Raw genomic sequence first — 14,660 nt, 5'->3', positions numbered from 1 at the left:
TAATTAAATAATTTAAACTTTAAATATATTTTTTACTAATTAATTTAGTCTATAAAATTACTAATAAAAGATATATTAAAATTATATTTATAATTTTGATACATTTAAATATTATAGAGTGACAATATTTAATCTCACACGTTTAAAGATCAAAATTAATAATCGTTTATCATTTGATTTCGTCGATCTATTTATAAAGTCTAATCTAGAAAACGATAAACTTTCCATGAAATTCGACAGTTGACCTCATAATATGACTGGCTAGAGCCACTTACCTCTATTTTGGGAAATTATTCTAGGGGTTTTATTGCGTAAGTAACTAAGTTTATCTCTTTTATTTTTCATTATTTAAATGCAATTTTGAGGTGTTGCAGATCAGTATTATTGTAGGTTGTCAAACATAGTTGGAATGTCCTTGTCTATTGTGATAACTTTACACCTTATTAACCTTTATTAAAAAAAAAAAACTAAAGATATTCAGTGGTAAGGGTTTTGATATTTATTTTTTTATTTTATTCCTTCATCTATCCACATTCTTCAATCAAAGGCAAAATTAATATGCAATTGAGATTTGATTCTAGAAAATGATTACTTCTACAAAAGAAGTAGGTGTCAATGTTAATCTCCCCCCAATTTTTTTTCTTAAACCAAACCACATTCTACAATTAAGGGCAAAATAAATACACAATTGAAACTCTCTTCTAGAAAATGGTTACTTCTACCAAAGAAGTAGGTGCCAATGTTAATCTCCACTCAAATTTTTTGTCTTAATCGTATAATATAATAAAGTACTTAGAATAGATAGTTCGTTTAATAAAACATCAAGTGTCATTTGATAGTGAGACCTTATTGAATATTATAGTACTTAGAATAGATAGTCAAAATATTATTGTTAATTACGATAACAATAGTACATTGGGACTATTATGTGAGAAAATTGATGTCCACATCTCACGGGTCTTAGATATGAGATATTAGTAAGCACAAAAGTATAAATATTAGGAGTAATATTTATATAAGATTGACTCGCCGTGTGAATGATACATAATTGTTGTATATGTGTCATTAGTGATTCTCATGTGACTATAATGAGTAGTCCTTCGACTTTAAGTCACTACGATCCTTACAATGGGAGTTGTAGGCTTTAAGATCATCAAACGTTGTTTGTAACAGGACAAACACAAAAAGTAGTTATTAGACATTCAATAAACCATGTGAAGGGTGTGAGTGATGGATATAGGATTTGTCCCTCCAACATAACATGAGTTCTATCTTGGACCACTCGGTAGAATGAGACTGTGGAAATAAATGACCATGCTATAATAAACTAATATGTGATATTGGGTTCATTGATTTTACGCGTCTACTATGGGATCGATAAATAAAGAATTGAAAATTTCTAGGAGGACACATATTGTGATTTATGTTCAACTAGACATTTGAACAAATGTACAATTACTGCACAATAAATAATAGTTGCGGTAAGGTTTAAATGGTATCACTGATTTTTCTTATGATTTGGGTAGCAATAATGCATTGTCAGATGACAATCATTGTTTATAATATTTTATATTATATAAACTATATATAATATTTAATATTATTACCATTTCAGTGAGAAACTATAAAGGTTGTACACGTAAAGTACTGACAACATAACGGAATGATAAATTAAATAAGATTTGATTTAATTAGATGTTAATCGTATTATACATGATTTAATACATTAATATATTTATAATTTATTTAATTTAATATGATTTGATTAAATAAATGAATCAACTGATAAATGTCAATATTGTTAGGCTAGAAGTCTTGTCATGGGTTCAAACCCGAGACCTAATGCAGTTGTGTGAGTTAATTATGGTGAAATTTACCACCTCTTCTAAGAATAAAAAAAATGAAGGTAGAAAGTTAATTTAATTAAATATGATTTAATATTTTGTATTTAGTTAAAATAATTTAATTAAATATAATCATTTAGGACTTATTTTGGGTTAGGCCCAAAATAAGAGTCTTCGGGTTTCTGTGGCTCATTCTCTATAAACAGAAAAAGAGAAAACTCATTTTGATCCTAGTTGTCACTACTCTCATAGAATGGCTAACATCATGTTCTGTTTTGTGCTTGCATAAACTATATAGAGACACTGGTAATTTATGCATTGGGGATCAAAGTTAAAGCACACTTTAAGAAAGATGTTTGGTGTTGGTGATTTGTCTCATCTATACTTCAATAGGTAAAAACATAAATCATTCTTAAAAATAGGGGAATCAAAAAACCAATTTAAAAAATGAGAGGACTAAACGTTTATTTTAGACAAAATAGGGGGATCAAAAAACTGGTTTTAAAAATGTAGGAACTAAAAGTTCAGTTTCGGTAAAATAAGGGGACCAAAAGCTCATTTAAGCCTTTTTTAAAATAAAATAATTATATAACAATTTTGGTGCTCCAAATTTTAGTAGATGAAATATTATTACTATTTCATTGTAACATTTTCATAAACAATATTTTTGCTTCATGTTTAAATAACACATGTTGTTACATTAATTGCAAAAATAGATATTATATGCATGACTAGATTAAAATGTATATTAAATCTATATGTACGTACGTTTACATTTCAAATGGATAAGTCTATTTGTATTGAACATGTCATCCAAGTTTAGTTTCGTATGGAAGATGTCCTGAGAGATGCTCCATAGCATAAAAAAAATTAGGGGTAGTTTTTTCTCCAACTTGCACATTATCAATGATATATTATTTTCCATTTTGATTAGATCATCCTCTCTTAATGTTAAAGAACACTTTTTTTTTTTTTTTTATAAAATTGACTTACTTCAAAATGTGGATTTAATATATGTGTAGGCAGATAACTATATGCAATAGGAAGTAAATATTTCAAAAATATGTTACAATCATGACTTTTCATTTCATTCATCGTTACATATTCTACATCAACACATCTTGTCAAATTACAAGAATAACCATCTGATATCTTGAGTTCTTTTACGCACCTACAGACAACTTTTGTCTCATCAGGAGATAAAAGTGTAATTTGCTCGTGGTTTTAAGGTTTTACCATTGGTCTGTTGCGCTAACAACAAATCATTTTGTTTGCAATAAAAAGCTAAGTCCTTTTGAGCTTTGTCATTGTCTTTAGTTTTTCCTTTAACATTCATCACAATTTTAAATATATTGTCAAAAAAGATTTTCTAAATATGCCTAGCATCGAGATTATTTCTCATAAGGTTATCTTTCTAGTAAAGAAGATACCAAAAATACATCATTTTATCCAATTGTGCAATTGACCATAACCATGAGATTTTGAAGCAACGCCAGCTATAACTTCAACATTTGGTATATCTTTAACCCGATCCTAAACTTGTTCAGATGTAAATTGAATGGAAGGTCCACGAATTTCAACAACATCCTTAACAAATGCCTTTTTATTTCATCAAAATGGATGATTGTAAGGTAAGAACCTATTACATGAGTCAAACCAAGATGTTTTTCCATTGAATTTCAATGTAAATGTCTTACTATCTTCCATACATATAGGACATGCTAATTTAGTATTTGTTCCCCATCTAAACAACATTGTAGATTGGGAAATCATTAATGGTCCACACCAAAGTTGCTCTCATAATAAAATTTTGTTTTCAAGCAATATCATATGTTAAAACACCTTGTCATGACCTCTTTAAATCATCAACCAATGGTTGTACATAGATATCAATATCTGGTGTGGGATTAGATGATCCTTTTATTATAGCAGTTAGGAACATATAAGGTTTAGACATGCACATATTTGGGGGAAGATTGTACGGGTGATGATAACATGTCAACAAAAATAAGGTGTAGAAGAAGCTTTTATATATCGTGTGAAACCATCATAGCATAATCTTAATTTTACATTATGCAGATCTAATGCAAAATCAAGATGAATTTGAACAAAATGCTTCCATGCTAGATCATTTGTTTGATGTCACATTTGATTATTTGAACTTCTTCTATTTTCATAATGTCTTGTTTCTTTTCCTAGCAGTTTGCATTGATGCAAACTTTGACAGTCCGACCTTTACTGTTATTGACACTATATATATATATATATTATTTATATCCTATCATGACATTATATGATATGTATAAAACTTTGAATATGATAAATTAATCTTATCATGTTTGTTATTTTAGTACGCATCAAGCAGGATAAGTTCTTATTATATCTATATTATATCTTGTCTCTATTATGTTCTATATTCTATCTTTTTTGTATCACATTTTTTGTTAGTATTAATATTAATGGAAGGCTAAAAGAAATCATTCATTAATATAAATAATCATAATACTCCCCTTTGGATGTAGGTTGAGGATATGCCTCATTAAATCCTTACTAGGTATCGGCACCTAATTTTGTTAGTATTTTCTTGATATTCACAAAAAAATTAATAAAAATGATATTTTGAATTGTTTACCTCAACTTTCTATTTTTATATTTCAATATATAATTTTTATTTAAATTTTAGTATGATATTCAATTGTTAACAAAAAGAGATATATGTTTGGCTTTTTATTTTTATTTACCACTTTTTTAGTCGAATAATAACATGGTAAAAAATAATTAAATTCAAAAAAATTTATTTTTATTTAATAAAAAATAAAACGAAAATAAATAAAAAATTAATAAATATGGGGTTTTTTTTGGAGTAAATTAAATATGAAAGATTTCTATTTAATATGATTTTTTCGAATTTGAGAAAAGTTTTTAAAAGAAAACAAAACTTGAGAATTCAATTTAATTACTCATGATGGTAGACATTTATTTCTAAAAATTTCTTAACTCTAATTTATTAATATAAATAAGAGTGTTATGAGACTCTGAATGGAGGGAGATGAGTAATGGAGAAAGAGATTAAAAAATTGAGACCGATTTATATGCTTGAATCTATCTGTCAGAAAGTCACTGCTGGTTCTTTTGTGTCATTCTTACACAACCTTCTCCATAGTCACCAATTTCAACAACACCAACAAAATCGGAGACGGAGATAAAAAGGGAGGCAAAACAATCTTACAATTTCGGTATGCCAATTTGGTTTCTCTAAAACAAACTAGTATAATAATTTTGTTTCATTTATTATCTTTGTTGGTTGGGTTTGACTCTCAAAAATCCCCAATGAAGTCGTCAGTTGTCGCATTCGATTTGTCCGCGAAAAAGAAACCGCTACCAATTTTATTTTATTAAATGAAAAATTGGATAAAACCTAAAATGACGATTTTGAATCAAAATTCGGGTTCAGGAGTCGATTACGAGTAGGGAATGTATTACCATCTTACACTGTCTGTTAAAACGGTTACTTTATAATTAATTGTATACCAATTATTTATTTATTTAATTATTTATATCACCCTAAAAAGAATAACCAAAAGAGAAAATATATTATTACATAAATAAAAGAAGAAAAAAAATTATTAATTTGGTTTGACAAGGGAAGACCTTGCTCCTACGTATTGTTGAGGCAAAAACTTTTTTGATGTATGTTTTAATAACAACAAACCTTATGAAATAAAATATTAAGATTTATGAATGATGGTCTACTAATGATTGCACTTGAGTTTTGTTTAAGGAACATGAATTGCATAAGTGAACAAGCAAGAAGTCATTCACTTCATCAAAGTACACAAGTATCCACTCAATAATGAAGTAATCTAAAAAAGAATGTATCATATATCAATCATTCAAGAGAATGATTATTACATCTTTAAGATAGCATCTTCATGAAGAAAATGATCAAATACAACAATCAATGATCACACTATGCTATAAATCAGAAGCAAAATCATTTGAAAATGAAGCAAAAATACAAAGATAGAACGGAGAACGTTCTTGACAGAAGTTTGAAAAACGAAGAACATTCTCCATAGTTCTGAAATTTCAAGAACAAATTATCTCCTCTATTGAAGAAGAAATTGCTCCTGGATTTCACAATCATTGCTCCTAGATTTCACAATCATATAATCAGTACTCTTCAAGGAATATAAAGTATTCATTTCAACAAAGAATCAATTCAAAATACAAAGTAGAAAAGCTATGGAATATGCTGAATCAAACAAGTTCAAACAAGACTGATCATTCTCCAGATTGATTGTCAAGAACGAAGAACGTTTTTGAAACATATGCTTCAGCTACATATCTGAGATACATGCACATATAATGAAAGGTCCATGGAATATTGTCCACAGATCAACATTCAAGGAACAACGAAGAAAGATCAGTCATGAACGTTCTTGTCTCTAGAATGATCAGATCTGTCTCAAGAATGATAAGATCAGTCTCAAGAATGATCATCAGTCTCTAGAATGATCATCAATCTCTAGAATAATCATCAGTCTCCATAATTATTATCAATCTCCCGAATGATAACATCAATATGTAGAAAGTTCTCATTAGTCTCCAAAATATTCAACAATCACTCTCCAATAGATTAACATCATTCTCCAGTTTGTTTTGCGCGAATCAAAACACTGTCTTGAACTAAATGAATTAATCATGTATCTAAGAATCAAAGGATCATTAAACACAATCAAAGTTGTCCAAGAATAGCCATTCCCATCACAAAAGCGGAATGCAGAATGTTCAAAGACATGAACATTTTTAATTCAAAAAGTTTGGTCTTTGGTCAAATCTGACACATGATAGCAGAGCACTTTCCAACGGCTCTTTTGGATGTCAGCAACCTTCCTAAAGCCTATTAAAGGTCAAGCTCAAGGAAAAATCAGAACTTCAAGTGTTAAGAAAATCCATCACTCACTTACATTCGTACACTTGAAAGTATCGCATTCACACAAAAGAATTAGTTATGTATTCATTCAATTTCTTAGAGTTATTCTACTGAATTCTTTTGTAAAGAATCTAACCTCAAACAAGGGTTGAGATTACTCATATTCTTCCAAACACTTTAAATCATCATATTGTAAACTCAAGATTATAGTGTGGAATATAGTTTGAGTAGTTTGTAGGAAATCCTTTCTAAAGATTGAATGGTAAACTGGTGAAAGTCTTTTTGCGTGGAAAGACAGAGTTGTAGAATAGATCAAGGTTGATCTGAACTGGTGGTGTAAAAACCAATATCATTCTCTGTTTTGAACGCTTAGTGAAAAATATCACAACTGTGAGGACTAGACGTAACCCGAGTTAGGTGAATCATGATATATCTTTGTGTCATATATCTTCCCTTATCTCTATTTAATTCCAGTCCTTTAATTGTCAAATTAAATAGATAAGTTAAATTGTGTGTTTTTCACTAATCAAGAACGTTCTCCGTTTTCTGTTTTCATAAACAAGATTAATCTTGAGTTAAATTATGTAAGTTTTAACAGGAAGTTTTAAAAGACGAATTTACAATTCAAACCTCACTTACTTGTAAATTGACATTGCTACTTCGCGTATATCCATGTGCAATCGAGAAATCAAAACACATGTAGTTTTTGGTATAAAATAATTGTGTGTTGGTCAATTTTAATTCTAACTTTTATAAATTTTAATTTGTGTGATGGTCATGAGAGACTAATACCAAATGGTGCATTGGAAAGCAACTAGACAGTCCAACAATGGGCGAATTCGAAAAAAGAGATAACAATATGTTGTTTTCATTTTATCCTTTTAATTTATCTTATTTTTCTAAGTATTTTTTAGTTTACATGAATGAGTAGAACCATAAATGAATGTTTGTATCAGGTTTACGATATTTTTAACATAATTTTGATTGTTGAAGAATGTGTTTTCTCAATCGAATATTTTATTTTATATTTAGAATATGAAAATGGATTTTGTTTCAATTATAACATCATATATACAAAACGTCAAACATGATAGTATTATAAAAAAATATTGTAAATAGTTTTACTATATGAACAAAATTAACATGCAAACAATAAATAAAAACTAAGACATTGGTTCATAAAAAGGATACATGAAAAGCAACAAAGATAATAAATGAAATAAAATTATTATAATAATTTGTTTTAGATAAACGAAATTGGCATACCGAAATTGTAAGATTATTTTGCCTCCCTTTTATCTATATCTCCTATTTATTTATTTATTTTTTGGAAATTGGTGATTATGGAGAAGATTGTGTAAGAATGGCATGACAGAGAATTAGTAATGGCTCACAAAACTCCTCCTCCATTCAGAGTCTCATAACACTCTTACTTATATTAATAAATTAGAGTTAAGTAATTTTTAGAATTAAATTTCTAGCATTATGACTAATTAAGTTGAATTCTCAAGTTTTATTTTCTTTTAAAAACTTTTCTCAAATTCTAAAAAATCATATTAAATAGTAATCATTCATATTTAATTTATTCTAAAAAATCTCATATTTATTAATTTTATATTTATTTTCGTTTTACTTTTTATTAAATAAAAATAAAAAGTTTTGAATTAAATTTTTTTATCATGTTATTATTCAACCAAAAAAGTAGTAATAAAAATAAGAAGCCAAACATATATTGAAATAAAAATTTAAATAAAAATTATATATTGAAATAAATAAATAAAAGTTATGATGAAAAGTTCAAAATACCCTTTTTATTAATTTTTGTGTGAATATTAAGAAAAGGCGGACAAAATTAGGTGTCGACACTAAGAAAATATCCAATGGAAAAAAATCATAGAGAAGGAAAAAGAGTACAATATCCATTACGGGAGAATCTACCTCACTAAAAACCTTACTACGAAAATCATGTAGGACTAAATCATACTGAAATAAAAAAGAGTGTTGAACACCTCCATGTCTTCACCTTGTGGAAGCAATTATATCTATGACAATGAAGATCTTCTTTCGACTAATTGCTCAAAGGCTTTGGTTGACGAGACTACTTTGAAAAAAAAAATTGTTCTATCTCTTTTGTTATACTCATCTTCAAATTAGCAATATATTCAATACTATCCTCATAAAATAAAACATTTTCTAGAAGAAAAAAAAACATATGTCCATTTTGTATGTTGAATCAAACCTTAAAAAAACACATTCATTACGTGCCTCATGTATGACGTACACATAGAACCATATTAGCACTTTTGCTATTTAAAATTCATAATTCACAAAAATATTTTTCAAATACTCATTTTTGTATTCTCAAACAAATCTTTTCTTAAAAATACTTAGACAAATCAAGTCATTTCTATATTCCTCGTGTAGAAAAAATTCACTGAGAATATTACATAACATGCATCTAAATTGTTTGAACACATAAAGAGACTTATTAATTTTGATTACATCATCTCTTCAATAATTTGAATTGTATATCCCATGAAAATTAAATCAATTAGAGAGTTTCATATAATCATAACTATCAAGTAAGCCACACAAATTCATTGTAATATATAAATTAAGTCTTTCAAGGCTACTAAACTTAATCAAGTATGAAAATTTTATTGAATTCATTTTAGGAGAATATTTCTCTTCAAAATCAATGATAAACTTTTATCAATACTCTTGAATTTAAGTATTTAGTCATTCTCATTTTCTTTTCACATGAAAAATCAATTATATTTAATTTAGCTTCACATCTTTAGATGTGTAGATCACAAGCCCAAAAATATTTTCCTTTGTAAAGCGAGCTTAATTTCACTTAATGATTTCTTTATATTTTTCAAGCATTTCTTTGTATATAATTTTTAATAGACTTTGGTTCAAGATTATCTATATCATTTATCACATATAGTGCTATATTATATGTAAAGCATTCTCAATGTTGACTTCCTTTCGGTTTCATCATATTCGATTCATGACATAATTTATTGACATCTCTACATTTTCACAAATTTCAGGTATCTGATCAGTTCTTGTGCAACTGAAAAACAATTATGTCAAATTACTCTTTTGAAATATTCATATCCTCATTTGGGTCATCTTATTTTTTAGCTAATTTTCTTGTTCAATTATTTTTATCTTTGGAACCAACAAATATAACACGTTTTAGGCGTAGTTGAGACTCATTTGCAATATTATATTTCCAACAGGAACATCTATTTTGATTGGAGCATTAGCAACTCGTAATTGATTTCAAAAATTTTAAAAATGAGTTATCTTTTAAACTTCTAGTTAAAACTACTTTGAATGAGAATCATCAAGAGATAATAATATATATGTTTATATATGTTTTTAGTCCTTACAAATATGTTTCGTTTTGATTTTAGTCTCCATAATTTTTTTTTTTGTTTGATTTATACCCTTACAAATTCTAACAAGTTTAAAAAAAGTCATTTATGAATCTTTTTTAGTAAAAAAATGGTGACATGACTAATTTTAGACGAATTGGCACATGGTGACTATGTAATTCTTGTTGACTAGACAATATTTAATATTTAAAATTAAAATTCATTTTATTAACTCATTTAATTATTTAATTAAAAAATTAAAATTCAACCCCAAATTTTTTTTTTTTTGATAAAAACTCAACAAGTTTCACCTTCAACACTAATTTATTCATCTTCAAATCACAAATTCTCATATCTGGATCCAAATTCTAAAAATTATAATCTCTCATTTTTTTTAACATTGCAAGAACAACTCAAGAAATTGGTTGCATGAGCAAATCACAAATTAACATTGGTTGTGACCTTCCAAAAAATACCTACAATGACATTGTGAGGGATAAAAATGCGTATTTTATTAATAGTTCTTGAATATCTCCTGAATTTTCATTGTTGAAGATAATTATAAAAAAACTAATTGTAACTTACTTCATAAATGATACATCGGACAAATATTTGTCACAAGTCAATTAATTTAAAAAAATTATATTTATTTAATAAGTTGTGTGTCTCATAAATATCTTCTAATAAAAATTTTAAAAAAAAATTATTATAAATTAGTTTTATTTTGTTGTACAAACTATACACAAGACAGATCTTTCTCACTGGTATGTTAGTTGAAATATGATATTTTATAAATCAATTATAATAATATATAATTATATTATACTATTTAAATCATATATGAATCATATATTTTACATGAGTCAATTAGCTAAAAGATTATATTTTACAAACAATTAGACCATAAAAGACAAAAATATATTTTATTAGTAGTGTGTCTTATGAAAATATATTATCTACATAAATTTTAAGAAAATTATAATGCAATGATTGTAAGTTACTATATAAACTATACAAATGACATCACTAGTATGGTTGTTAAAATATGGTTTTCTCAAATCAATTATACAAACGTTTGTATTGGTCAATTAGTTAAAAAATTGTCTTTTTCTAAAAAACAATTAAAAGAAAATCTACATTTCATTAGTAGAGTGTCTCTAAAATGAATAATATCTAAAAACTTGAACAACATTATAATATATCGTGTTCTCAAATTAGAAAAATCTATAAACAATATTATTTGAGATTTTCAATAATAATTTTATACAACTAAATTAATATTTTTCCCTAAATTTCAAATATTACATCGACAATTAATGATGACATTTAAAAACAGAAATGACGAGTGTGAATGCATTGGTATTTTGCTAGTTTTTAGTTAAAGTAAATTGATTAAAAAATGATAACTCTTTCTGTCTCACAACAATTATCATTTGCAAAATAATTTACTCAAAACAAGAATATCTTCCAAAGTATTATTATTCATTTTATATTTATGATAAAAAGAATACATTAATAATTAATAAAGATAATTTAATAGTTAGTTTCGGGTTGAAGTGAGGAGTCTAGGAAGAAACCTAGATGCCTCTTAGACTTCTCTTATTCTTCATCTATAGGAGATGAGTGGTAAGAACGTTTTTTTGCTCAATATCACCTCACTAAATCATTTTATCCTCCACGTTTATCTACATAAGTGGTTTTCCCTTAGACTTAGTTTATCATACATGTTTTGTTTATGATGTGGTCATCTAATTGTGATGTTACTTTGTTGGTTGTGTCGGTGCGATGTTGTTTTTTTTTTTCGTCTTGTTGCATTGGTGTGGTATTGTTTGGTTTTTGGTCTTGTTGTGGTGTAAATTTGGTTTAGATTCATAAATTAGCTTTGATCCATTAAAAATTCAATTAATGACTTTAAAATCTCAATGTTATAGATCTAGAGGCATGAATAATCCAAACACTTTAATTTTGTTACATTTGAAGATATTTTATCGTTTTATACTATTTACCTTAATGATGTTAATTTATTTGCATATTCACCCTTAAGTTTTAGTGGCTTTGAACTTGTGTTGTTTACAATCAATGTACTCTCCTAATTTGAATTTTTAGTAAAAAGTACAATTTAGTAAAGTTATTATCTTTCTTTCATTTATCATTTTTTTCGTAATCAAGTAAACCATCATTTTAATCCTTGAAAATGTAGGGTGTTGTTACTTTAGTCCTTGACTCAACCAAAAACTAAATTAGTCTCTAACGATATAACAATTAAAGACTATTTTGACAGTAAGTTGTATCTTTCATGAATTTTTCTCCTGGTTTGAACTCTGGTCATTTCACTCATTCGACACTTTCAACTCTTAGCTCAAATCAGTTGAGCTAACCACTTTTGTCCCTCTCAAGGACTTTTATGATAGTAAGTCGTATCTTTCAATAACTATTTTGATGGTTTGTTGACAAATTTAAATATTTGAACGAGTCAATGATCAAAGTAACAACACTCTACAATATCAAACATTAAAATAATAATATACTCTTTCTTAATATGTGTAAAATAGTCAAATGTGACAGTTATTTTAGGATAAAGAGAGTACAACATGATTTTCATAGGTATCTAGTACATTCGCCCAAAATAATTATCGCATTAGATCATTTAACACATTAAATAACTATGATAGATTAAAGATAGAATCTAATAATTTTACTAAAATATTCTTATTAACCATTGGTGTATATCAATTATTATAAATAAAAAGTGAATGAATAAAAATAAATTGAAAGTGATGTACATAGTATTAATTATTAAAATTGTATTAAAAATTACATTTTTTTAACAAATTTCTTTTGCAAATCCAACAACTATTGCTGAACATATTACATATGAGTATTTTCTTTCATAAATATAAAAATAAAAAAAATATTAAGATGTTATTCATTCAATTTTCCTAAAACATGTAGCATGTTTGTGTTAGAGTTGCCAAATGCGAAGCACAGTTTACAGTTTTCCGTTGTCAACCAAAACCAAAAGATGGACCAAATAAGATGCATTATGCGAAAATGGATTACAGCTTGCAGGATTTATATTAAATTTTAATCATGGAGAGACAACTTGACAACTTGTCTTCTTATATTAATCGATAAAAAAATCACAAAAAATCAAAATATATAATAAATAAAAACAGTACAGATATTAAATATTTTTAGATTCTATTATTATTATTTAATAAAAATTGCATAGATCCAAAGTAGGGCGGAGTTTTGTTGGGATTAAGGGTGGTTTTTTTTTTTTTTTAATCCATAAAACAGTTTAAATTAAAATTTAATAAAAAATATATTATATTTTTCGATCTAAATTTTATTTATATATTTAAATTTTGTCTAAGATATAAAAATCAAACCAATAATTTGATAGACTCAAAAATGTAATTGAAAATAATTAAATTAATTTTATTTTTTATTATTTTCGTTCATACTGAACTTAATCAAATAAACTCAGTTTTTATTAATTTGAATATAATTTCACATCAATTTATAAAATTAATGAATAATATCTAAATTAAATTATTATATTTTATTTTGCAGTATATCATGTTATCTTAAAAGAATATGTTATATTTAAGTATTTTTTTTAAAGAAATAATTAAATTATTTTTAATCATTTATATATTATTATTTTACATTACAGTTTTAGTATTCTTCATAAAAAAAGTTTATTCAGTTGTTTTAATGGTATACAAATTTAGTATTTTACCTCAAAAAATATTAGTGTTTGAAAAAAATTATATTTTTTTAAAATAAACATCTTAATTTTTAAAATATCAATTGTGTTTAAATTGAACAAAATCAACATATTTTTTTATTAGTTTGGTTTGAATTTTGAAGAAAAACTGTTAAAACTCCAATAAATTGACATTCAGATTTTTACCTCTAAAAAATAACGAATTAAACTAATATATTACACTTGTATCTCTATCTCTCAAATTTATATAACTTCCCATTTTAATTCTCTTTCACTACGTCGTTGTCCGTACAATTTTTATGTCTATTTAATTTATAAATTTACAACTTAAATTTTTAATATACAATGAAATGTTATAATTTTTTTATTTAATATATCAATTGAATTTTAAAATATCCAACTCTCAATCTTTTTATTCAAATATCGCCGTTAGGTCCAAGGCAGAACTACTTGTTCTTGTACAGGTGGTTCGGACAACTCCTACAATTTCTTATAAATCATCTAATAATAATAATATGCATCCATGTTCATGGAACTACTTGTATATATATAAAAATATATGTCACTTCATATGGAAGAGACATGGCGTATTGCATATACACGTAACAAGTATTTTATTGTATTTTTTTTCTTTCTAGCGGACTACATACAAGTTGGTCTTGATAGTAATCTAAGTATCTACCTCCCTTCTTATAATGTGAAAAGAAAAAAAACATATTTTAACACAAATTTGATATCAAATACAAATGTATATACTCTAA

The sequence above is a fragment of the Cicer arietinum genome, chromosome 6, assembly GCF_000331145.2.
Source record: "Cicer arietinum cultivar CDC Frontier isolate Library 1 chromosome 6, Cicar.CDCFrontier_v2.0, whole genome shotgun sequence".
NCBI lineage: Eukaryota > Viridiplantae > Streptophyta > Magnoliopsida > Fabales > Fabaceae > Cicer > Cicer arietinum.
The sequence above is the reverse complement of the archived record's forward strand: the minus strand, read 5'-3'. Positions refer to the sequence as shown.